Source organism: Lissotriton vulgaris, chromosome 8 (assembly GCF_964263255.1).
Source record: "Lissotriton vulgaris chromosome 8, aLisVul1.2, whole genome shotgun sequence".
Classification (NCBI taxonomy): Eukaryota; Metazoa; Chordata; class Amphibia; order Caudata; family Salamandridae; genus Lissotriton; species Lissotriton vulgaris.
In genome coordinates this window covers 1,357,665,759-1,357,692,643 of record NC_141696.1, presented here as the reverse complement: position 1 = coordinate 1,357,692,643, position 26,885 = coordinate 1,357,665,759, and positions in this window count along the sequence as shown.

Genomic DNA, 26,885 nt, shown 5'->3' with positions numbered 1-26,885 from the left:
CGCATCGTTATTTGAAGCATGGGTGACTGATGCCATATTTTACCATGAAGCTGCGACCAATTGCAGTAGAAGCGTCACTATTGGCATGCGACTGAAACCTATTTAGGTCGCATCGCTGATTAGACGCAGGGTACAGTGATGACATATTTTCCATTACGGTGCGACCTGTTATTGTGGGAGCGTCATTATTGTGATGCGACCAAATCATTATTGTGTTGCATCGTTATTTGAAGCATGGGTGACTGATGCCATATTTTACCATGAAGCTGCGACCAGTTGCAGTAGAAGCGTCACTATTGGCATGCGCATTAAACGTAATTATGTTGCATCGTTGATTTGTTGCATGGTACGCTACTTCCTTATTTCCCCTTACGGTGCGAGCAGTTATCGTCAAAGCCGCATTATTGTCATGTGACCAAATCATTATTACGTGGCATTGTAAATTTGAAGCATGGCTGAGTGATGATATATTTTCTCCTCAAGGTGTGACCACTTTGACTACATGCAACATTATTGGCATGTGTCACAATATTCAGTAATGGGGCATTGCATTTTTTTATCTGTCAATTTTGTTGCATATATTAGCTGCTGTTTTTTTGATGGTGGGCAAAAGATGCATGTTTACGCTTAGCATGGAAGTGTCTCAACAGGGACAAACCATGTCAGCCTGCAGAAAATGTGTGTTTCAATATTCAGCTGAGTCAGACTAAGACATATGTTGACCATAGTCACTTTTGGGCCTTGTGTTATGTCACTTTTGTGCCTAGAGTCAGCAAAGCATGGGTCAGTTTCAGACTTATGCAGACCTAACGTCTCCCATCTCCCTCCTTTCTCAACATTAATGTAGGACCATGTTACCCGATGTCTATCACACTACATCGAATCCTCCTGTCACATGGAGCCCAATCAAGGCGGTTTCAGACCTGCCCACTCAACAGAAGCAGTTATCTTGCCACTCTTGTACACACTCAGGGGCAACGTGGACGCAGGGTCCCCCCAAGCCCTCTTACTCCTGGACCTGTCGTCCGCATTCAACACGGTGGACCATAACATCCTTCTCCACCTTGGAAAACATGCAGGCATCCAGGGAACCACTCTTGAGTGTGTCGAGTCCTTCCTAACTGGAAGGACTGAAATGGTCCGCCTGGGACCCTATAGTGAAACAAATACCCCCACGTCCTGTGGAGTCCCACAGGGCTCCTCCCATTCAACACTCCTGTTCAATCTATACCTTTGGGCGCTGATCCATTCTGTACAGAAATGGGACCTTATTGTGTATTACTACGCTGACGACTTACAGATCATCCTCCTGCTCAATTCACCTCCTGCCATCAAGACGTTCCACGCTGTCATGATCCACATCCAATTATGGATGTACCAGTACCTATTGAAGCTTGACCCCGTTAAAACAGAGCTCCTCCTCCGTGGACTCAGTAATGGCCACTGTGGCCCTCAGTTCTGCCCTCAGAGCTAGGTTCCCCCCCAGCCCTGGTAAAATAAGTCAAGGGTCTGGGAGTCATCATTGAGGCTGAACTCTCCCTCAGGCCACAAGTGGGTGCGCTACTTTCTTCCTCTATGTACCAGGTCCGGAAGATCGTTACAGTCAGTCACTTACTCCCTCCCACCGCACTTACCCAAGTGGTGTTTTCACTCGTGCTCTCACGCCTGGACTTCTGTGAGTCCATCATGTACGGTCTCCCACGATCCCTGCCACACCACCTCCAAGTTGTCCAGATTCAAGCAGCCCGTGTAATTCACATTACACCCAGATTGCAATCAGCCAAACCTCTACTCCACAGTCTTCACTGGCTCACAATAGACCAGAGGGCATCTTTTAAGGTGACCTGTCTCACATTCTAAGCCCTCCACTGGTCCCGCTCCACGTTTCTCAATTATCTTATCTGCCCTCACCACACAACACAAACACTCATATCAGCTCACCGTCATCTGGTAGTCACTCCCAATACTAAAACCCAGAATTTTGGTGGTTGCACAATTTGTCATCTGCCTCCTGGGCTTTGGGATCTCCTTTCTCTCTCCTTCAAATCCTCCCCTTCCCTTCTGGACTTGTGGTAATCGCTTCAAACACACCTTTTCCCTTCCATGTGCTAACTCTCGGCCACTCACGCTTCCTTCCTCACTCACTCTGTCTTATGGCGCCAGCAAGCCTATGGTCTCTGTGCACTCTATAAATTTCACCTATGAGAAGGTTACATCAGATAACGTTGCTTTTCTGCTTTGAGTCAGGAATGCATGGCTCAGATTCTGACGTTGTCAGACCTATCGTCACTTATGTGCGTGGAGTCAGGAATGCATGGGTCAGATACTGAGGTAGGCAGACCCAACGTCACTTTTGTGTGTTGAATCATGAATGAGGTTCTGAAGTATGATACACTAACTTCATTTATGTGCCTACCACATTTGTTTATTTGTGCAAACTTGTGTGAGCACTGAAGGCTACTTTTGGATGGATGGTCAGATTTTGACGCACACCCACTGTGTAACATGTTGATGATTGTAATTTTTGACATATTACTTATTTACTTTCATCATCACTTTACAACATACAAGTACTTTGTTGTTATTTTTCCTGCTGTGTGATTTCATTATGTGGACTCCTCTTCACCAGTGCTTTATTAAATTTCTGCACCACAACATATGGATGCTAAATGTTGCTTTTTGACAATTGTGAATTTACAACCTAATTTATGACGTATTTGCGTATAATATTACTGCATGCATTCCTGCGGCACTTCCCTACAGCAAGCAAATAGGGTGTGAAGGTGGTGTGTCTATGACATATGGGAGATTCATGTGCTTTTCATGTGTGGTGACGCGCAATGGGCGGCCTGCCTACCTGCAGTATGTTTGCTGTGTTTCATGGAGGAATACTTTTGTACAGGAAGGGTCACCTTCATACACATGTGCATTCATACCCTGCACACCGAGACACATGCACTATGGTGCCAGGGTACCTGTGTAGGCCAGACACTGGTGAGTGTCCGCATTGCAGGTGAAATTGCAAGGCAGTACAATGTAAATGGATGTGTGGGCTGATGTATGTCTGATGTCAGCCTCCAGACATGAGAGTAAGTGTAATGTATGAACTCCACATATGAGATTGTCATGCAAATTGCAGTGTGAATTATTGTCAAATAATCATGCACAAGGTACATAAGGTTGTATGAAGTATTTTTATTTGTGCAAACACAAATGTAGATGCATGATGCGGATGTTATTAGTGACATTCTTAAACGAAATTGCGCACTATCTGAGCACGTCTACGGATGCCTACTGCTGTGCTTGGATTTACAGGAGCATGGCCATCCTCCTGGTCATCCTGTGGCATTTCTGCATTCAAATCTGGATCATCGTCCCAGGGAACACGTGTGAGAACACAAATATTGTGCAGTATTGCACAGGCCAAAATAATTTTGCACACTGTCTCTGGTGAATACAGCATGCGTCCACCAGACTTGTCCAGGCGCCGAAACCTGGCCTTGAGCAGGCCAAATGTTCTTTCCACAATGTTCCTGGTCCGGCTATGTGCTTGATTGTATGCAACTTCCTGTGGTGTCTGTGGGTTTCCATACGGTGTCATCACCCACGGCTGAATGCCATACCCCTGGTCAGCTGTAATAGAATAAATGAGAAGGTACAATGAAAAGTTTGATATGGTTGGGGTAAAGTAGAGGCCATATGTTGTGGGTAATATTTCATTTGTCAGTGTCCATTGGGCATGGATGTTGCAGATAACACACCCAGGGACTCACATGCAAGACACCTTTGCAACATAGTTCTGCTGTGCAATGGACACATATTTGGAAGAGACAGGTAGTGTAGGCAAACCACTGATATTAACAGCATATCATTCCATAACATAAATTTATTTCTTAAAGTAGATAAGTATGAAGTCCTCCTATGCATTTTGGCCAGGAGGCCCTTTGTCATGGAGCATTCATATCCACGCATTGCAAGGACCGTTACTCGGCTGTTCTAAGACCGGTGTTCTGTTATGCTGGTCTTGGAACAGCCAAGTAGCAGTCCTTGCTACGCGTTGCTATGAACGCTCCTTGACAAAGGGGCTTGTAGAAATGTATTTTTGCTATAGATTGATATGCTGTTGATATCATCGATAACCCATTAACTTGAATACTTGTGAATTAAAAACAGAACTTGGATTACAACTTCTTTGGATCATTTTCATGATCATGTACGCTGTGCCTCGCCAAGGGAATGTATTTGCAGTGGTTTGTGTACACTAACTGTCTTGCACTTTTGTTGCTTTGACGGAAGCACCACCCTTGGGAGCACCCTCAGCTGAACAAGACTCTACATACTTTGTTTACTACCGCTGTGCACCACCCACATCCTTTTGTATTTTCTCAAATTTTGAAGGACATGCATTGACTCCCTATATGCCTCTACATGACCGTGGGCCTCATTTATGAGGGACTTGCACCACTGGTGCGTGACCTTTTGCCATTTTAGTTTTGACGCACCAGCAGTGCATGACCGTCATTAATTATGGCCCTCTATTAATGTCTATGTATATGCTATTACATGGGTACTCACAAACTTTATATCGGGGCCAAATTTACAGTGTGGCTTGTGGCCGAGGGCCGCAGTGGTGGGGCCGGTGTCAGTGGGGGAGTGGCCAGGGCTAGAGCCACAAATACAAACTGACCATGAGGTTGGACACAGGCCGCAGCGACAGACGCCTTTGTCTACTGAGCGGCCAGACCTGGCATACACATCTCTCACACTCACTCTCTCACACTCACTCACTCACTCACTCACTCACTCACTCACTCACTCACTCACTCACTCACTCTGTCTGTTTCCCTTCCTCTCTCTCCCTCTGTCTGTCTGTCTCCCTCCCTCTCTCTCCCTCTGTATGTCTCCCTCCCTCTCTCTCCCTCTGTGTCCCTCTGTCTGTCTGTCTCCCTCCCTCTCTCTCCCTCTCTCCCACTCTGTCTGTCTGTCTGTCTGTCTGTCTCCCTCCTCTCTCTCCATCTGTCTCACTCTGTCTGTCTCTCTCCCTCCCTCTCTCGCCCTCTGTGTCTCTCCCTCTGTCTCCCTCCATCTCTGTCACTCTCCCTCTCTGTCTCTCTCTGTCTCCTTCCCTTTCTGTCTCCCTCCCTCTATGTCTCTCTCTGTCTCCTCCTCTCTGTCTCCTTCTCTCTGTCTGTCCCTGTCTGTATCTGGGCCTGTCTCTGTCTGGCCCTCCTCCCCCTCCCTCTGTCTCTCTGTCCTTGTGTCTATGTCTGTCTGTCTCTGCCGCTATCTGTCTATGTATGTCTGTTTCTGCCCCCATCTGTCTCTGCCCCCATCTGTCTCTGCCCCCATCTGTCTCTGCCCCCTTCTGTCTCTGCCCCATATGTCTCTGCCCCCATCTGTCTCTGCCCCCATCTGTCTCTGCCCCCATCTGTCTCTGCCCCCTTCTGTCTCTGCCCCAATATGTCTCTGCCCCCATGTGTCTCTGCCCCCATGTGTCTCTGCCCCTATCTGTCTCTGCCCCTATCTGTCTCTGCCTCTGTCAGTCTGTCCCTGTCTCTGCCTTTCTCTAGCCCTGCCCCTATCTGTCTCTCACACTATCTGTCTCTGACACTCTGCCCCTATCTGCCCCTCCCTCTATCTGCCTCTGCCTCTATCTGTCTCTGACACTCTGCCCCTGTCTGCCCCTGCCCCTGTCTGCCCCTGCCCCTGTCTGTCTCTGCCCCTGTCTGTCTCTGCCCCTTCTGTCTCTGCCCCTTCTGTCTCTCGGGTAGTGCACACATACTGTGTCTACACGTCCCCGTCACCAGCCCAGAGACAGCCTCCCCCCCTGTAATCTACAAGCGAGCTAGTTTTCTTTCAGAATTTGCTGCTTTGTAGGGTCTGTGTCCCACCACTTGTCACATCATGGCACCCCCAGCAGTGAGGCCAACGCCCCCTTGGCGCCAGTCAGCGGAGTATTTAACGGCTCTTTGAAAGACCATTTAATTGTTAATGAGGCCTTGTTGATTTTGATCTCTTCTTAGCGCCCCTGCATCTCCACCCTATGCCTGAAATCACCCGGCCCCCATAAATCAACAACCGGTGGTGTTTGCAGACACTTTTGAATAAATTTAAATTTAACAGAGGTACATGTCTGCAAGGTCCGCGGGCCACACAGGAAGGCTTGCCGGACCGCAGTGGAAGGCTTGCCGGGCCGCTGACGGCCCGCCGGCCGTACTATGGGTACCTGTGTGCTAGTACAACATTATTACATCCTGAACCTCATTTATGCGTCATTACAGCAATATTAGCAGCATGGTAGCATGGATGGTGCATTGTATCATACTCTTTTGCTTACCTACAAGTAGTCCATTTCCATACTGGCCATTCTTGAAACGATCATTTATGATGCAGTTCCTGAAGATGAACGCATCATGGACACTGCCAGGGTATTTTGCCAGCACATTAGTAAATAGTCCACGGTGATCCACGATGGCCTGTACATTAATTGAATAGTTGTGTTTCCGATTGATGTACAAATGTGCAGTTGCTGCCGGAGGGACTAATTGCACATGCGTACAGTCCATGGCACCCAGCACATGGGGTAAGCCTGCTATGGCATAAAATCCTTGCTTTATCTCCATCTGCTCTTGTGCATTGTTGGGAAAACGGAGGTAGCGGGGTGTGAGATGGATGATGGCATCCAGGACAGTTGGCAGGAATGATGAAAAAGCTGGCTGGGATATTCCTGCCAGTTTGGCGACTGTTGTCTGAAAGGAGCCCGAGGCTAGCATGTGCAACACAGCCAGGAGCTTTGCCTGTGGCGGTATGTTTGTAGGCCTGTTGCTTCCTACCTCTAGCCTTGGTCCAATGAGTCCCAGTAGATGTTCAATGGTCTCCTTCTTCAGGCGGAATAGAGTAATGACCTCCTCATCCCTGATGTCTCTCAGGACGCTCCTTGGACGGAATAACCGCTCCTTTCTGCGGCGTTGCCTTGGGGGTGGGGGTGGATTTTGTGGTGCAGGGGGTTGTGGTGGTATTCCTGCAGCTAGTTGTCTCCGTCTGGCAGCTACTCTCAGCATAACGACCTCCATGGTGTGGGTATGGTTGCAGCAAAGTTCAATGGCCTCCTCTCTCCTCTCCTCTCGCTATGTGCCGATGCGTCATTTCCTGCGCGTCCGTTTTGTAGGCGCACCAATTCCGACGCATCCGCAACGTTGCGCCATTTCCATCGCGGATGCGTCAAAAGCGGGAAAGTTAGTAAATGCGGATGCGTCACTTTTGCGCACATTTTTCCGCGGTTACTCCCACATTGCATACATTATTATTTGCGCGTCGCAGGGCATTCTGACGCAGTGGGTTTTGTAGCGCAGTGAGGTAAAAGTGACGCATCGCTGGAGATGCGTCACTTCATTAATATGGCGCATGCGGTGCGCCGAAGATGCGTCATTATTTTTGACGCATCTTCGGCGCAAGCTGTTCATAAATAAGGGCCCAGAAAAGTAAATAGTAACTACATCCATGACAAATTGTTTTTTTACAGGTATTGTTCAGAAATTGATCAGTGTTTTTTCCTTTAAAGTTAGAGACATGAATATAAGGCCAGACAGGGGGCCCCTTTCAAGGTCTGTCATTAATTACTGCCAGGTTTTAGTACCGGAGGGACCCACCCCACTTAAAGCCACCCCTCATCCTGAACACGTTTTTACAACAGCCAACAACATATGCCTTCTTCTCTAAGGACCTTCAGGAAATGTGAGTCTGCATCAATGTTTCATGCAGTCTGAAACCAGGAAAGGAGCTGCCCTGTGTGTGTGTATTTACTATTGGTTTCTGAGGATGAATGTAGCTGCTGCAATTGGTACCTGCCTTTAACAGACCTTGGCTGATACAAGAAGGATTTGTGCCAGTGAAGCGTGTTTGAAATGCTCTAGCAGGAGCTAGTTGTCCCTCTGTCATGAGACCATTACCGTTTCTGTAATTTATGGAGAACTCGTAATTGATTTCAGTATTTTGATAAATACTTGCCATTTTTTATGGGATCACAGTGCTCCATGTTGGTGATTGTAGAAGCCAAAACATTTTCGTGGCGCGCTTTCAGGGCTTCAGATAGATACCAAGTGTAAACTAAAAAGAAACCAATATCGTACTATCTGATGACGTGAGTGACCTCTCTCCTCTTTTAAGCCTCTGTTTTGGTTGTATTGTTTAGCCCTGTGACAATCCAGGCAACGGGGGAGGCAGGACCGGATTAAGACCTGTAGAGGCCGAAAGCACTTTCTAAAGGTTTTGGTGCCCCCCATATATATCTATCTAAATCAAAATATAAACAATAATAAACCATAAAATATATATATTTTTTAAAATGAAATAAAATGTTGGAAAATAATGTTTATTTTTGTATACTTCCACTTTATATTTTCAGCTTGCAGTTTTTCACCATATGGTCCATGATAAATTCGGCAATGGAAAATGTCTGTGGTGCCCCCCGCACCTCCCCCTTAAAGTATGTGCTTATTTTGCTTAATGGTCAATGCATGTGTTGTATCCTGCTTCTCCCTGCTCGTCTCTCTTTCTTGTCCTTTCTTAGTCTCTTTTACTCCGCTGCTCAGCCTGTATCCTCCTTAGTTCTATCTGTGTATCTAAGTGTACTTACTGCCAGTTACTTTGGAGGCTGAGCAGCAGGGCAGCTGCTCCCGGTGGGACATATACCTTAACCTTTTCTGGAACATGGATTACTACCTTATCTAAATGCTGTACTTGATTATTTGATTACAAAGAATAAACATATCTCCTGACACAGCAAATAAGGATTCATCTTTCAATTATTGGATGTTACAGCAGCCCGGGGGGGATGGGATGTGGCTTTAAATCCAGAGCTGTCAACTTTGGAACTGAGAGAACGAAGGGGCATATTATCAAGACAGGAGATAAAATTATCGCCGCTTTAGCGGCAGAAAACTGCCGCTAAAACAGCGATAATGGGCTTGATAATATGGGTGGTGGGGGTCCATATGCTCTATGGAATTCCAATTGAAGCCCATGTTAGATGTCCTTCACATCTAACATGGGCTTCAATTGGAATGCCATAGAGCATATTATCAAGCCCATTATCGCCGTTTTAGTGGCAGTTGTCTGCCGCTAAAGCGGCGATAATTTTATCACCTGTCTTGATAATATGCCCGAAGTTCTAGATTCAGTGTGAGCTCGACATCCCTTGATTTTGATGAAAATCACTTAACCTGCCTGTCCCTATAACGTGAATGTAACCTTGTGTAACTGGTTCACTTGTAAAGCGATCCAATACCTTCAGGTCGAGTTTAGCACTATATAAAAGCACAAAAAGATAAGCCATAGTGAAAAGGTTGTTCCGTTTGCTGTACTTGTGATTTGCATGCAATTTCAGCACGTTGCCTTTCGCGTCGGGAATGGAGGCCCGGGCGTTACACAAACTCATGCAGCGTGGGGAGGGACACATCCTGGAACCCCTCTCACCCTCAATGGGGTCCCAGTTCAGGCAAAGGAATATTGGTAAGATATTGGAGACTCAGGTGCCCCTCATCACATTCTGCAGGGTGGTTCCCATCATTTTGCATTACACCACTGTGGAGGCCTGTGTGATCTTGCTGCTTCACAGTCATTGCTACACTTTATTTAGCATGACATTTTTATGTACAACTTTCTAACAACGTTATGATCCCTTATGTGGGTTCCTGTAGGTAGTAAATTCCTTTTAGGTTGTTTATGTAGACAGTGCACCTACATTGTTCGGCCATTTTGGCAGCTCAGAGGGTACAAGAAACCCATCAAAATTTGACCTGTTGTTTGTCCACTTTCCTTGGCAGATTTTTAATTTAGGGAAGTTAATACAGGGTATAATATTAATATCATGTGAGATTGCTCCTCGTTATTAGCAAGGTATTTTCTAAGTGGGAACATAGCCTGACATACCATGCAAAGGGGAGAATAGATGTTGGTAAAATTGACCTTGGATGTTGAATGAAATTGCAGAATTACAACTTTTTTAATATGTTTTTTAGGACCACGCACACAAATATATCGTCATCCTTGGGGTCCTTAGAGCTAACTAAGTAAAATGTTTGGGGAAAAACCAAAATGGAGAAAATATTTTAAAGAGCTCTACTGTTTTTCTGCTGGTAGAGCATACCAAGGAGTCGTGGACTGCAGTTTGAGATCTGACCTTGGGTTCTAGCAATCAGAATGTTTTACTGTCTCTCTAGTCAGCAGCCATCCTGTGCTCTAAATTCACACAGGCGCTCAGAGGCCATAGGTTTTTCAGGGTGCAGTGCAAGCAACTCCTTTTTTAGGTCTTGCTTACTAGACAGTGCATGTGCTATCTGTGCAACTCATGCTGTTAGCTAAGAGTGGGCTTAGAGCCCGCCCATTGCTTATCATTGGTTGGCTTCACTAATTTACTTGCTTCTTATTCCTTAACCACAGTGTGCTTTACTTCAACTTCTTGTGTTTTTCTGCCCTCCAGAGCATGGAGGCACATTTTCAGATGCTACTTTTTACTTTCTGTTTAAGTACTCCACGAGAGTGCATGTGTTTTCCATCTGTCTCTCTCATATACCCCCCTCCGCTGCACTTGTTGTTTTCCTGCCCCATTTCCATAAGTCTCATGTCTTTGGCGGCCTCAATCACTGGGAACCCACCCGGCACCAACCAACCACGCACGCAACCTGGGTGTCATCCTCGAATCCAAGCTCAGCATGACCAACCAAGTCAACGCAGTCTCCTCGTCATGCTTCCACACCCTCCGTATGCTCCGCAAGATCTACAGATGGATTCCAACTAACACACGGAAAACAGTCACCCACGCCCTCATCAGCAGCCGACTCGACTATGGAAACGCCCTCTACGCCTGAACCCCGTCCAAACTCATCAGCAGACTCCAAAGAATCCAGAACACCTCCGCACGCCTGGTCCTAGACGTTCCACGCAGAGACCACATCACCCCGCACCTGAGAGACCTGCACTGGCTCCCCGTCGACAAAAGAATCACTTTCAAACTCATGATCCACGCACACAAAGCACTCCACAAGACCGGCCCAGCCTACCTCAACAGCAGACTCTCCCTATACGTACCCAACAGGAGGCTCCGCTCCGTCGACCTATCCCTGGCTGCCGACCCGCGCATCCACAGAGCTACTTCCGGGGGCAGATCCTTCTCCCACCGCGCCGCTGTCACCTGGAACGCTCTCCCCCTACACCTACGACAGACCACAGACCTCCCGGCCTTCAGGAGACTGCTCAAGACCTGGCTCTTCGACCACTAGCTGTAGCGCCCCCCCCCCCCCCAAGCGCCTTGAGACCCCAATGGGTGAGTAGCGCGCTTTACAAATTAACTGATTGATTGATTGATTGATTGGTGCTTCTCCCCACTCCTACCATTGCTTTAACACCAGTGTTCTTCATCCGGAGCTCCTCATTGTGGTCTCTATTGTTCATCTGTCTTTGCTTTCCTTCCCACACTTCTGTGTTATTTCCCTCGGCTTAACATTGTGCAGCTTTGGTCCTCCCTCCTTGTTGCTTTTCTGCCCTCTGTTATTCTGCCCTCCATGTTGCCCCCTATGCTTGCTTCACCCCACCTGCATTACTTTTTGTTTAACGATCCAACTCGGATTGGTAAACAAAAATAAAATAAAAAAACTTGCATCATGTTTTTAGCGAGTGCACCTTCAAAATTATTCAGCGGGTTGCATAGGCTTTTTATTCCTGTTTACTAGCCATGTTTCACAGTATCAGGGTTGCTAGGCAGCATTGTTCAAACCAATGGAAAAGTCAATAGGTCCCAAAGTGGTAGCTTATTGGCTTTGCCTCTGCTTGTTTTGCAGGGTAGCTGGACAGGAGGTACAACAAATTTAAATTTTGCTTGCTTTTCGTATTTTATGGTTATTGGGGATGATGAGTCAAGGTACTCCCTAACATTCCTCTGACAGAGAATCTACATCTAGGTTCTGCTGGTAAAAGTACCATTTTTTTTTCTTTTTTGAGGTTGGCCTCTCCACTTCAGACCATAATGAAAATGTGAAATCTTAGTGCAGCATTCACTTTTAACCTGAGCATTACCACCTTCCCCCACCCGCACAAGTTTATCACCATGAGTTGTTCCTACCGCGGACGGCTCCATTGAGCAGTCCTACCCCATTTTCACCCAGACTCTCATACTTGCAGAATTAAAAAATTTATGTACAGAGAGGAGGAGCTTCGCGGGCAAGCAAGATGGCTGCGTAAGCTCGGAGCTCCGCAGACCCTCCGACCCTCTGCAAATATCCTGGACGAAATCCTATTCCACAGCGGTGGATTCTAATTGGCGAATGGTCACGGACGCAGGAACTGCTTTCCGCTTCCAAATCCGACATTCCTCGGAGAAGTTATGTCGTGATGAACTTTGTGCCAGGGATGCGCCATTGTCCCGGAGGTGGCTGGTGATCGAGACGACGTGGCGCATGATCGATATGCGAAGCGAGCATCTCCTGTTACTGCTGGCGGAGTGCACGTAGCTGCGGAGTAGCATACTGCTGACTTGGCCTGTGTGGAAGCTGAGCCTCGTGCCTACTCAAGTGCCTACTGTGTCTTCGCCGTATTGCTTTTTGTTCTCTACGGACCCATCATGGCCGGCAGGGGTGATCCGGACAGGACGGCGAACCGTGCTAGCAGAAAGACGATCCAACCCCAGGCCAATAAAATCGACCGATATGCCCAACAAAGGACCTCGCCCTCCGTAGTGGCCCAGTCTAAGGACTCTTTACGCACGAGCTCGCCTGACGGGTCGGAGCCCACTTTACGAGACATTATGGGGGCCATCACAAGCATCAGGACTGAGATGCATAAACAGCATGAGGTCCTTGCACATAAGGTGGACACCCTGGCCATTGACCTCAACTTGATCAGGGCCGACCTGGGCAAAACTAATGATCGAGTAAAATCCCTCGATATCAAGACCTCCAGCCTCACGACCGATGTCTCGGACCTGCAAGCGGAGATCCGCACCTTGAGGTCGGTTAATGACCTGTTCTCGAGACGGCTGGAGGACTTTGAAGGACGTGCCAGGCGGCAGAATGTGCACATTATCGGAGTACCGGAGGGTGCGGAAGAAGCGGCCGCCGATCTCTTCGTTGAGGACTTGGTGAAGACCCATCTCGCTCCAGCTGGTCTCAGTCACTTTTTCTCGGTGGAACGGGCCCACAGAATACCTGGCGGCCCCCCCGAAGACGGGTGTCGCGCCGAGGCCCATCATCGCCCGATTGTTCAATTTCAGAGACCGGGACATGATTCTCCAGGCTTCGAGGCGACATGGGCCTCTCAAATTCCAGAATGCTGAGGTGAACTTCTACCCGGACTTCACCAGGGCCGTTCAGAGACAGCGCCAAAGCTTTGCGGGGGTGAAACGGCGCCTCAGGGATTTGGGGATGAAATATTCTATGCTGTTCCCCGCTAAACTGCGAATGGAATGTGATGGCCGAGCCCTGTTCTTTGATATGCCTGAGTCTGCGAGTGACTGGCTGGACACTTTGCCGCACCGCTGAGAAGAACACGAGGAACACTCCGAAGGCGCCTCTGGGGGCCCTGATCTTCAGGAATAGTGTTTTTTGCACTGCCTTTAGCGGTTGGTGTGCCCGTTGGCTGTGACTGAGAATGCCAAGCTGTTGCACTTTTACCCATCCTACTCTCACATAGAGGGTGGCAGGGGGGGACTGTGGGGGTTCCTTACTCCTCTAGGGTCTTTCTTGTAGTTTAGTTTAATGGGGCGACAGGTATACTGCTGGTTGGGGGGGCTTTTTAGTCTGCTGCAGGGGTGCAGGGTGGGGGGTGGTGTTGGGAATGGTTTTGTGTGTTCTTTTTGCTTCCTTCTTCTTTCTCTTAGGCAATGGGTCGTATGTTCTGTCCTGTTTCATTTGTCGTTGAGGCTTTTTGGGGTTGGGCGGGACTTGGGACATGACGATGGGGGGTAGGAAATTGCAAATTCTTTGTTGGAATGTCAATGGCTTGGGTGATCGTATTAAAAGAGGGGTGGTATTGCAACTGCTTAAAAGACAAATACTGGATATTGTTCTCTTGCAGGAGACTCATTTGGTAGGGAACATGTGTAGAGCGCTCAACAGGAGGGGCTTCAAAATGGTGGCTCATTCGGGGTTCTCTTCGGGGTCCAGGGGGGCGGGTGTCATGGTGCGTACGTCCCTTTCTTTTGAGATTGACTCCACTATAGTTGACGAGAGGGGGCTGTACGCGGCTGTTTCAGGGCGCTGGGAGGGGCGGGCCCTGACATTGGTTTCGGTTTATGTTCCTCCGGGTTTGCAGAACAACACCTTCCAGGACCTTGGGAGCGCCATTTTGAACCTGCCCGCGGGGTTGTTGATTGTGGGGGGTGATTTTAATTCGGTTTGTTCCGGATTCTTGGACAGACATCTGCCTAGAGACCTCCGTAACACGCAAATGTGGTTGCCCACCTTTCTTGATACCCTGGGGTTGGTCGACTGTTGGAGACTCCTTCATCCCACCCAGAGCCATTACTCATTCCATTCTGGTGCTCACGGTAGCCTCTCCAGGATCGACTACGTTCTTACCTTGGCGGCTCACGCACAGGCGGTCTCCGAGGCCCGTTTTCTGGCGAGGGGTATCTCGGACCATTCTCCGCTGTGGGTCTCATTCGACTTCAATATTGTCGTACCGGACCGACCTGTGGTGGTCAATCCGTGGTACTTTCGGAACCCCAAGACTCGTGGTCTCCTGGCTAAGGCTATCGACCTTTATTTCACAGAGAACGTGGGGTCGGTCTCATCGTCTGCCACTTTGTGGGAGGCTTTTAAAACTGTCTTGCGGGGTGCGGCCTTTACTCTCATAGCGGAGGCCCGTAGGAACAGAGATGCCGACATGGTGCGAATCGAGGCAGAGATCATGGAGCTGGACTCCCGATTAGAGGCGGGCCTTGAGCCTGACCTGCTGCATAACCTCTCCCTTAAACAATCGGAGTACCGTGACCTTGCCACCGACGCTGCTCTCGTACTGGGCAGGGAACAGCAGGGTCGGATTAACGACGTTGGCGACAAGGCCGGGAAGTTGCTGGCCTGGCTCGATAAGAAAGAGAGGGCCAGCCGTGTCGTCCCTGAGGTATTGGGAGAGGATGGTGTATCAGTCACTGACCCAAGCGCCATTGCTGAGTCCTTTTCGGAATACTTTCAGGGCGTTTATGCCTCTGTCTCGGACCGGTCTGAAGCCGATTCGGTTGCTTTCCTCTCTGATATCCACCTCCCGTGCTTGTCGGACGCGGACCGGGATGATCTAGACAGGGACATATCCGTGGATGAGGTTGCACTTGCAATCCGTTCCTTGAGGTCTGGCAAGGCGCCGGGCCCCAAAGGCATTCCGGTGGAACTGTACAAGATTAAACCGGATGTGGTTTCCCCGCATTTGCGTAATATGTTCCAGGAGGCGCGGGAGACTGGCCTACTTCCCCCTGACCAGAGGTTGGCCACCATCGTGGTCATCCATAAGGAAGGGAAGCCGAGAGACTTGTGCCGATCGTATCATCCCATCTCTCTTTTGAATGCGGAGCCTAAGATTCTTGCCAAAATGCTCGCCAACCGTTTGATTGGCGTCATCGGAGACTTAGTGCACCCGGACCAGTCGGGCTTTATTCCACACCGCAACACTGCTCTCAATCTGCGTCGACTTCACGGTGCCCTAGCTAGGGCCCATACGCTTGAGGAGCCGGCTGTCCTGGCATCTTTAGATGCCACGATGGCCTTTGACTCTCTCGAGTGGAGTCATTGGTCAAAGTTGAGACATTGGTCATTGGTCAAAGTTGAGACATTGGTCTCAACTTTCTGTTGAGACCAATGTCTCAACAGAAAGTCTCCAAACAAAAAAGAAGGCAAAATGGGACACATTTGAATTCTATGACCAGGGAAAAATCGCCAAAACGCTGGCGGAACTCAGATCGAACAACCATTATCAAGACCCTCTACCGGGAAAGTGTGTAAGAAAAATCAGTCACACCCTAGTCCCGATCTGGACCGAGATAATAAATGCCTCACTTGCACAAGGAACCCTCCCGGACTGCCTAAAAACAGGACAGGTAGTACCCATCATCAAAAAACCGACAGCTGATGCAACAGACCCGAACAACTATCGACCAGTGACCAACATCCCTCTACTGGCCAAACTCATTGAGAAATGCGTACAGGGCCAACTAAGTCAACATATCGCTAAATTCTCGCTACTTGACGATTGCCAATCAGGATTCAGAACAGGACACAGTACGGAGACTGCGATCCTGCACATTGTTGATGACGCCCTACAAGCCTTAGACCAAAATCAAACATGCCTACTAATCCTCCTAGACCTGTCATCAGCATTCGACACGGTAAAGCACGAAGTGCTAATGACCAGGCTACAAAACAGGATGGGTCTGTCCGGAAACGTGCTGAAATGGTTCAATTCCTTCCTACAAAATAGGACTCAGAGATTCTTGGTGAATCAAGCAATCTCTTCCCCGAGCCCCAATGTAATCGGGGTCCCACAAGGCGCAACGCTATCCCCAGATCTATTCAACTTGTATGTTGAACCTCTCACTGAGATTCTTCAACAATCACAGATATCCTATCACATGTATGCAGACGACACCCAATTATACATAAAGATCGCCTCCCTTGAGGACATTGACCTAATGAACAAAACACTAAAGAGAGCTCTGCAATGGTTAACAATGAACCATCTGAAACTAAATGCTCAGAAAACAGAATTCCTGCTAATCTCCCCGACAAGGAGCCAATCGGATGTTAAGGAATGGATTAAATTGGTGACGGCGCTAAATTGCGCCCCGACACTAGTCAACTCAGCCAAATCACTAGGAATTACGCTAGATGAAAACCTCGACATGAAAGACCACATTAACTCAATGGCCAAGAGCGCCCGCTTCCACTTAAATTACCTAAGAAAACTGAAGCCCTTTATCTCAGAATCGGATCTAAAACTGGCTATCCAATCACTTGTTATCTCGAGGATCGAATACGGCTGCACCACATTAGCTGGCCTACCGAAAACATCCACAGCACCACTAAAAGCCTGCCTCAATGCAGCGGCAAGACTCATCACGGGAACAAAGAAATTCGATCATATATCTCCTCACTTGAAAGCTCTAAACTGGCTACCCTACGAAGCCAGAATTCAGATGAAGATGGCCTGTATTACACATAAAGCGGTTCACCACAACACGCCTAGATACCTAGCCAAGAAACTTAAGCTATCAGGAGGTAACAGAACAACCAGAAGCGCAAGAGAGCTTCTATTGCGACCAGCCTTTTTCCGCAAGAAAAAGACCTACAACAGAGCATTCTCTGGAGCTGCCCCCAGAATCTGGAACTCACTCCCGCCAAGCATCAGGAAGATTCAAAATACATTATCATTCAAACGAGAACTTAAGAGCCACCTGATGAGTAAATTCCCTACATAGAGAAACTTACGGACTACTGAGACGATCATTTACGCTCACAGAGGAGTGTCCACTTCATGAATATTAGAAGATCATTACCTGACATCTGATTGTGTCCATGTTCAAGCCTAGGCTAGATACATACTGCTACCTCATATACTTGTGAATTTATAACTATATCTCACAGACAAGACTATATAACCTCTACCTCACCTTATTTATTTACCCACACTATCCTGATATGCACTGGAATACCTTATAACCCTACCTCACTGAGCTTGGTTTGAGACCAATGCTAATTGCACAGACATTAAGTTCTTATATATCTAAGCATGTACATTCATTATTTTGCCTTCTACCTCATATATATTTTGTTGTTATTACTGCTATTACAATATCTATTTGTTATTCTTACCTGTTAAGCGCTCTGATACCCACGGGTCTTGTACGCGCTATACAAAACACTATAAATAAATAAATAAATAAATAAATAAAATACCTGTGGGCAGTGTTGGCGAAGCTCGGTTTTGGCCCGGAATTTGTGGGGTGGGTCAAACTCTTATATGCCGGACCGCTGGCTAATGTTGCTGTTAATGGCCGGGTTTCCGCGCCTTTTGCTCTTCAGAGGGGCACCAGGTAGGGCTGTCCTTTGTCGCCCCTCCTGTTTGGACTCGCGCTCGAACCACTCGCGGCCCTGTTGAGGGCCCATCCCGAACGACATGGTATCAGATGGGCCCCTGACTTCGAGGACAGAGTCTCACTGTACGCAGATGATATTCTTTTGTACCTCACCTCCCCCTGTAAATCCCTCATTGTGGCCTGTGATGTGCTGCGGCTTTTTGGTTGGTACTCCGGCCTAGTCATTAACTGGACCAAGTCACACTTGTATGTCCTGAAAGGGGGAACGCCGCGCCTCCCAAGGGGCTGCGGCATACAGGTGGCGAGCCAGGGCTTTAAATACTTGGGGATTTATATCTCCACTAATTCTAAAGCGCGCTATGAGCACAATCTGCTTCCCCCTCTCCTCCGCCTCCGGCGTGATGTGGAGGCTTGGCGCAAACTTCCGCTTTCCCTGCTTGGGCGCGCGGCATTGTTTAAAATGATGTCCCTGCCCAGGTTCCTCTACGCCCTGCAGAATACCCAGGACCCGGTCCCAGCTCGATACTTCGGCGAGATCGAGAGCCTGCAATGCGCCCTACTTTGGGACGGCCGCCCTCGCATCGCGATCACGAAGCTTACGCTACCGTGGTACGATGGGTGGATAGCACTACCTGACGTGCGAAGGTATTACTGGGCCTCCCAGTTAGCGGCAATTAACCACGGCCTATACGGTCCGGAGAACAACCCAGGATATGCCATGGATCGGTGGCTCTTGGGCGGCGGTAATTACTACAGGGCACTCTACTCGAGGTCTCTCGACAGGCGGATGTCTGGTCCAACGAAAACGCGGTCCATATTTGGAGGGCGATTACCAAGGCGCAGGGATGGAAGGATAGACTGACTAAGGCGACCCCGTTGTACGACTCGGACATCCTGGGCAAATTGTGGCATACCAAGGGCTTTGATAAGTGGGACCTTATTGGCATTTCCAGGGTGGAAGATATGTTGCAGCGTGGCGAGGTTAAGACCTTTGCCCAGTTACAGGCAGAGTTCCAGCTGGGTGGGGCGGAATTCTTCCTGTATGCTCAGTTGCGCCATGCATTGCTGTCCGCCAGACCGGAGGGGGAGGCGATTCCTGACAGCTCCCCTTTAGAGGACAGGGTGCTGGACGGCCATATGCCGGACAGTGCCATCTCGCTGTCCTACAAAAAACTTATCAATGTTCGTACGGACCTCCTCCTGGGTTTGAGGGACAAGTGGATACAAGATGGGATAGAAATTGATGACGAGGATTGGCAGAGTGCGGTGTCCTCCCCTAAGGAGGTTGCTATCTCTTCCCGTCTTCGGCTGGTGCAGCTTAAAATCTTGCACAGAGTTTATGTTACCGGTCCCAGACTTGTGCACATGGGCTACTCTGTTGATGGACTTTGTAGGCCTGGCTGTGGCGCCCTCGCCACCTTCATGCACATCCTGTGGGAATGTCCTGCAATAGCATCCTACTGGCGACGCGCGCACTCGATTATGGGCGAGGTGACTGGGGTAGCAGTGCATGCGGAAGCCAGGAGATGCCTCCTCAACATTTGGGGTCCGACAGACCACAACGTGGCCCAGACCCAATGGGTGACCCTTGGCAATATGGTAGCTAAATGGGACATCGCGCAGAAGTGGGGAGCTACAGCGGCACCGAAGGTTGTACAGTGGAAGGCCAATATGGATTGGTGTATGTTCCGGGAAAAGACCGTTTATGTTGCCAGGGGTAAACCTAAAAAGTGGCAGAAACTGTGGGGGGCTTGGAACGAATATAGAGGGGACATTTGCGTGCCCCCAGATTCCGCTCCACAGGAGGAACGCCTATCACCGTAGCTTGAGACGCCAACTGGGAATTTTTTTTTTACTTTGCTATCCTGTGTTTTCCTCCCTCTCCACTCCTAGTGCTCTATTCCGTTGGTCGCAATTGTGCTCATTGTGCCCTCCCGACCCCCCCCCCCCGCAACGCCTCACTGTTTCTCACATTCCATTGCCTCTCTCTTTGTGCCAGTTTTGGTGCTTCCTTTCTTTCTTTTTCTTCATTACATCTATGTTCCTTATATAAAATTTAAAATCAACCTCATTCGTTCTGATATATTAATTCTTGCACTCTTGTTCTTCTGCTTCGAAATGCTGCCTCGCCTCCGGGATGTCAGGCTGAATAGCTGTGTGCACTGTTCTTAAATAAAGGTTTTAAAAATTAAAAAAAAAAAAAAAAATGTATGTACAAATTGCCAAATTGCTAGAATGGAAGGTTTCAATAGGAGTAGAGATCAAGGGAATGGTCTGCCCAGTGGATAATAAGAATTTTGCGTTAAAGGTGCTTTCCTGGAATCTGAATGGATTAAGGACGAAATATAGGATGGGAAAAATATTTCAGTACTTAAGAGATACATTAGAGCAGATTCTTATATTACAAGAGACACATTTGATGGAAAGTGTATTAAAGTCTCTCTGCAAATCTAGAAAATGGATCCAAAGTGTCATTTGCACTACGCAACAACACTCCACTAAGGGAGTTGCTATAATTATTTTTAAAAATTCACCTATCTCTCTTGAGTCAAGTACGGTGGATAAAATGGGGAGATGGGTCATTGCTAGGGTCAAATGCCATACATTCAAGTTTACATTGACGGGATACTATGGCCCGAACACGGACGATCCAGGGGCCTTTAGAGGTCTGTTGTCTGAATTGTTGAATTATACAGATCCGGTAATATTGGCTGGAGAATTTAATGTGGTCCTGGATCATACCCTTGATAAATCACAGAGAAGTAGAGCTATTCTTAACTATAAAATGGCAGGACTGATTAAAGACACAGTGAAACAACGTGCATGGTATGACGTGTGGAGGAATAAGATGGGCAAGAAAAGAGGCTATACTTTCCACTATAAGAAATACAATCATAAGTCTAGAATAGACTATTTTTTCTTGAGTGCAGTTTTAAAGAAATGGGTTCAGGATGTCAATCATGTAGGGGAACATCTCTCTGATCACTCAGCTGTGTCTCTAACTCTCAAGATACCAGTTAGAGCAATTTCCAGAAGATGGACGGTGTAGCCTGCCATATTTCTGGAAGAAGAAATAATTGAGAAATTAACATCAGAAACAGAGGCCTTTTTTCAAATTACTTTAGGTAGTGCCCTGATACATATGGTTTGGGACGCATGCAAGTGTTTCTTAAGGGGTTTAATAACTTCCATACAGTTTGCTAGACAGAAAAAATACAAAGCGGAAGTGTAGGGAATAGAAAAAGAAATACAAGTAATCGAGAATCATATTAATACACGCCAGTGCACTTTGTGCAGGTTGTTCAGTAGATTATCAGAGGGACCATTAACCTTACTTCTTTTCAGGTGACACTCCTCATGTGTGTTTATCTCCTGAACTGATTGAGAGTGAACATTCAAATTTTCCCTAACATCCAAAGTCGTGCCTGAAACCATACCAGGATTAAGTGTGGGTGGAGGTGGGGTCGGTTGGGGTTGGGCTGTATTACTTGAAGATTTTAAAGAGCGGGGTAAAAAGACCTTAGATGCGATGTTTGGGGCTCCAATTATTGGCCCCTCCACAATCGGGGTGATCCCTACAGAGCTAGCGTTATCCATAACACCTCCCGACAGTGGATTACTACTAAGCCTGGAGATGCTGCTTTCAATCAAAGACAGCCGTTGTATAATTGGGCCAAGTTTAATGTCCAGAATGTCTTTGAAAAAGTTATGCATGGATTCTAAAAAAAGGCGTCATGTTTGCATTAATCAGCTCTTGCCTGACAGTTGTGTTCTTGGACATTGTTTCAGCTCTCGGTCTTTTTGCCCTCCCCCCAGATGTCTGGCCCTTTCTTTTCACTCCAAGACCTTGATTGGCCAGCTCTACTCCTCCAGGCCTCCCTCGAGTAATTGGTCTGATGGTGGATGCAATTACGGGATTAACAATATTTGCAGTCCCTGTTTGCCCAGTTGTTCAATCCTGATGAACCCAAGGCGAACTGATCAAAAGGTACCTGATGCCCGCTGCGATGATAATCAGTCCTCTCTGACCCACTGAGTCCTGTGTTCCTGTATTGTAAAGAAGATCCTCTACTATCCATGTCAGTAGCTGTGCATATTGGCTGGGATGAGATGGGAATAACAGGTGATCTAGACAGGCGCCGATTCACCAATGCTATCTCTTTATCCAGCACTAATGCAGCACGCTGTAAAAACGAGTCCATGGTTACAATAGGGCCTGGAGAGTCTGCCTTAACTGCTACCCTGCGCGTCCCCATCAGAAATCGTCTCCCGCCCCCTCTGTGTTACACCCGTCCTGTAGCTGAAACAATTGGGTACCAGTCCCTAAAAGCCCCAGATGGTCCCCAGAGTTTCAGCACAATAAGCAACGTTGAAGCTAAGTGGAATTAAGTTGGTGAGGTCGATTTATCCCTACCTGCTCGATGGAGTATGTCAGAGTAGTCCAGATTGGGGTTGATAACAGAGGGCAATGTGCGATCCTCCTCTGAACCAGTGCAAGAAGTGGTTTATTCGGAGTAAGCCAGGAGCAAGAATATGAAGGCCAAAAAAATATGCCCAGCCCGGCCTCCTCTGGGCTCCTCCAGGCACAGACGTGGGCCGCCCTTGGCCCGTGCTTCTCCCGGGCGCATTCCGCACTGCGGGAGCCCACTGGGACTCATGAGGGCGCCTCCAGGCACAGGAAAACAACGTTGGCGGCAGGGTTTGCAAAGGCACCTGGACTGGTAGTCTGTGTCCCCTCTCCTCTTCTCTGTGGCAATGGCGGCAAAACAGCAGCAGTAACGGGCTGTCCTATATGTATATTTTTTCATAATTAAAAACTAAGGGGCATATTACCAACAACTAGCGATAATTATCGCTATGTTGGTTTAGCGGCGATATTTTTATCGCCGAGCTGCGGCGATTTTTATCGCTTAGGAACCTTGCTATTATCAAGGTTTATCTCCTAAGCGGTAAAAATCGGTCGAAATGCATGAATATCGCTGAAAAGTCAGCGTTATTCATGCATTACCGAGCTAATTCTCTTAGCCATGTTATCCACCTACCATTGGATAACATGGCTAAGAACTGCTCAGGGGCAGGTGTTAGCGTTTGGAGATATTCGCGCTTAGTGCGAATATCTCCAAAAGTTGGTAATAGGAGATAGCGATGTTAGCGACTGTTTCCAGTCGCTAACATCTTGGCACGCCCACTTTGCATGTCATTAGTGATAAATATCACTGACATGCAAAGCGGGGCCCAAGATGGTCGCTATCTCCTACTAGCTGTCGCTAACTGGTGTTAGCGACAGCTAGGTAATAGGGAGGTAATTTTATCTCCGCTTTCTTGGCTTTTAAAGCCAAAAAAGCGGAGATAAACCCCTTGATAATATGCCCCTAATTTCTTTGAACTTACCTTTAAAAAGTACAAATCATTTTTTGGGGCATGTAGCTGATATATAAAGAGATCAAAGTGGACAATTAAAGACCAGTAACTTGACTGGATACAAAAGTTTAGAAAAAAATGATTCATTTTGTTAGATCAGGTTAAATAGTTTTCTAAAAAATGTATAGATCCCAATATGATATCAAGCAATTTATATGTATTTTTCTGTGTTTGTGACAGGCCTGAAGAAGCATTCTGTGCGCAAAAGACGTGTTGTCAGTTTTGAAAATAGTGCATATGTAAATAAATGAAGTCGTGCCAGACAACTATTAACTGTGGGACCTGTGGGACATTACTATTGATTCTCAGGGGCAGATTTACAAGAAGGTGCCACAGCGTGGCACCTCAAGCTCTTTGGCTGTGCCACGGTGCAGCACTCTCAGAGCACAGGAGTACAACATATTTACAATGATATGTCGCATTCCTGTGCTCTCCCCTGTACTAGCGCACAAAAAGCTAACATGCTCCGGCGTTGGCACCCTTGCACCATGGTGCAAGGATGCCTGCGTCATGGTGAGATTGTTTTTGTGCAGGAAGGTGCTCCTTCCTGCACTTCTTTTAAAAATTAAGAAGGAAGGGGCTGTGTGGCCCCCTCCTGGGCCATATACAGACCCGGGACCACCACCTCCCCAGGGCCGGCCCATGTACAAGAAACCCTACTAAAGCCAATTATGGCCCTGGGACTTCCACCACCAGGGCCGCTCCTGCAATGTCCTGGGGTGCCCACCTCCGAAATAAAGCAGGTTTGGTTTTGCTTGGCGGGAGCTGACAGCCCCCAAAAAGCAAAAGCAAACTTCTTCCAGCAAGCAGTAGCTGTCAAACCGTTTCCGCTTGCTGAAAGCAGAGTTTTCATATCTTTCCCTCCCGCAGAAATGCGGGCAGGGAAAGTGATTATAGTATTGCTCTTCCACGCGGGGAGCTGCATTTACAGCAGCTCAGTGCATGCAAGAGCAATGTCGGTTCGTGCAGGAGGAAGGCAGGTGGCTGGGACTGTGCTGGCCTTGAGGCTCCCCCTGTGGTTCCCAGTATCCAGACAGGGTGCCATGGGTGGGACCAGGGCACCCAGTGAGACGTGGCCAGGACCTGGCTTCCTGGGGCTGAAATCGGCACAGGGAGGGGAGCCATGTAGCCACTCCCCCCTATCGATTTGTGGCCGGGCCTCGGGGATGGGGTCCCCGGGGCCAAAATCGTCCAAAGAAGAGGTGATGCGCAGCCCCTCTCCCCCATACAATTTCAGCTGGGGCCTGAGGAACGTGTTTCACAGGGCTGAAATCGGCCCAAGGAGCTGCGCATCTCCCCACCCCAATAAGTCGTGGCTGTGCCCCGGGGGATGAGGTCCCTGCGGACGTTCTGGCCCTGATGCTCATTTTACAGAAATGAAACCTCAACAAGAGGCAATTACAAATATAAACATACCAGGGCCCCCGTTGAAACTTCACTTCTGAAAAGGGCAAATGATCCTAGCTCCTGGGCTTGGCAAGGGCAAAGCAAATGTGTTTTCCTGGCAATTCCATATTGAAAGACAATCTGAAATTCTTTGTGGAGGTGACTGCATCATTGATCTATTGGAGCACAATCTGTAAGTGACTGTGACGAGTGGGTTCTTTGTGGTCCTGTCCTGGTGAGAGCAGAGTCCATGGTTCTCCCTTTAAATTGCTTGGAGTATGCAAATGTGGAAATCACTTGGATGCTTCTCTGTTTGGCGCCACCCACCTTAGTAGTATCCGATGGTCTTCCTGCCTTTTGTCAGGATGATGGACAGCTTAACAAGTGGCCCCCACAGCGCATTTCCCGACAATTTTGGTGAAGAGTTCTTGATGCAGAGGAATATGCGAACCTCTCTACCAAACAAAGAAGCATTTACTTCATATAGTTAAGAGTAAGGACATCTTTGCAGTCTCTTCATGTTCTTTATAGGACGTTTCATGTTGTCAGATATTTAAGGCTTCCGGTTTTTTACAGATTTTCACAGATAACTACAGAAAGAAAACAATGGGGGATATTCTCAAGAACGTGTGATAATTACCGCAAAATTAGCTTAACGCAACTCTCCTTATCGCAGCCTATTGCGGGAAAATAACGCTGTATTAACATAGCATTCCCAACACGGCAGTACCATGCGATAGGCTCACGATAAAACTTCAAATGTCCGCGATAAAGTCAGCGCGACGCCGCAAAAATGCGAAATACGAACGCAAAAAAAGTTGCCATGAGACCAATCGCGATACAAAAATCAGCGCAAACCAGCGACGGGCCTGCAATTCACACATGTCAGGCGGGAAAAATCACCATAAAAGTAGAAAAAAACCAGACAAAGACATGCCAAACAACCCCGAAGCACAATGGATGTTGCTGGAGCAAGTACGGAGGACAACCAGAACCACATAAGCCCCCTGGAGGACCAGCCAGGGACCTCGGGGTCAGGGAAGGGCAAGGAGAAGAAGAGTAGGAAGAAGCGGTTCAGTCCGCAGGAAAACAGGATCCTGATAACGAGGTGGTAGAACACCATCAACAACTGTTTGTCACCTCCACTGTGTCATTGGCAACTATAAATGGACTATGGCAGTCCATCGTGGACAGGGTGAATGCAGTCGGAGTGTTGATGAGGACAATGGAAGAAGTCAAGAGGCGCTGGAATGATGTGAAGCGCACAATCAAGCTCAAACTCGCCAACAACTGGAAGGCAGCAATGCAGACTGGGGGTGGGAGTCCTACGCCACATGAGGACCTGGACGAGATGGAGGAAATTGTGTCCACAGTCTTCAGTGGGGAGATGGTGGCAGGAGTTGGGGGACCGGACACTGCTCAACATAACCGGACACAACAGCACCAGGGGGAATAACAACCAGGGACGGGGGGGAGATGAACACAATAGCACACATGTACAATTAAGTAGAGCACATCTGCGAACAAACCATGCCCCAGCCCCCAACTCCCCCAAGGAGACCAATGTACCCAAGTATTCAACATCTCAGCACTGTATAAGCACAGAAGTCAAACGCACACTGCATGATAGGGATAAGGGGATGCAGAGATGCAGGGGCGACTCCCCCGAAATGCAGCACACACACACATAACATGCAGAACGCATCAACATTGACAACAATGTGGTACAAATCACAACACGTCCACAACCGAATGCAGGACACAAATGGTGCCGCTTATGTGTAGAAACTGGCCAATCACATTTGGCATTGCAGGGAAATGTGAGTTGATAATGTACAAGTACAAACACACATACATTATGTTGTCAAAATGTCCACTGTCCCCCATCAAATAGGCAGCTCCTCCCAAACAGCCACAATGTACACAGTCATGCAGTCTGTATGAAAACATGTACAATGCGACAACATACATGTGAACACATTGTTAAACTGCATATCCCCTC